Source organism: Trichechus manatus, unplaced genomic scaffold (genome assembly GCF_000243295.1).
Source record: "Trichechus manatus latirostris isolate Lorelei unplaced genomic scaffold, TriManLat1.0 scaffold00185, whole genome shotgun sequence".
Classification (NCBI taxonomy): Eukaryota; Metazoa; Chordata; class Mammalia; order Sirenia; family Trichechidae; genus Trichechus; species Trichechus manatus.
Window position 1 is genome coordinate 1,912,684 of NW_004444121.1, and position 252 is coordinate 1,912,935.

Here is a 252-nt window from a genome sequence, read left to right on the forward strand (position 1 = left end):
CGGCTTCCTGGAGGCGGCGGCGCGCCGGCCTTGTCCTTGCACCCTCTCCAGGGTCCCTGCGACAGCTGTCGCACGCTTGAACCCAGGGGCTGGTGACGTCGCCGGCCACCTGGGGACCCCACCCGTCCCTCCTCTAGTCCTTGGGAGGGGGCGGGCAGCAGGCAGCGGGGGCTGCGCGCGCAGCCGTGGTACCTGGACCTGCGGGCTCGTTCGGAAATGACGGGCTCGCGCGCGCCCGCGCCCCGCCCTGCC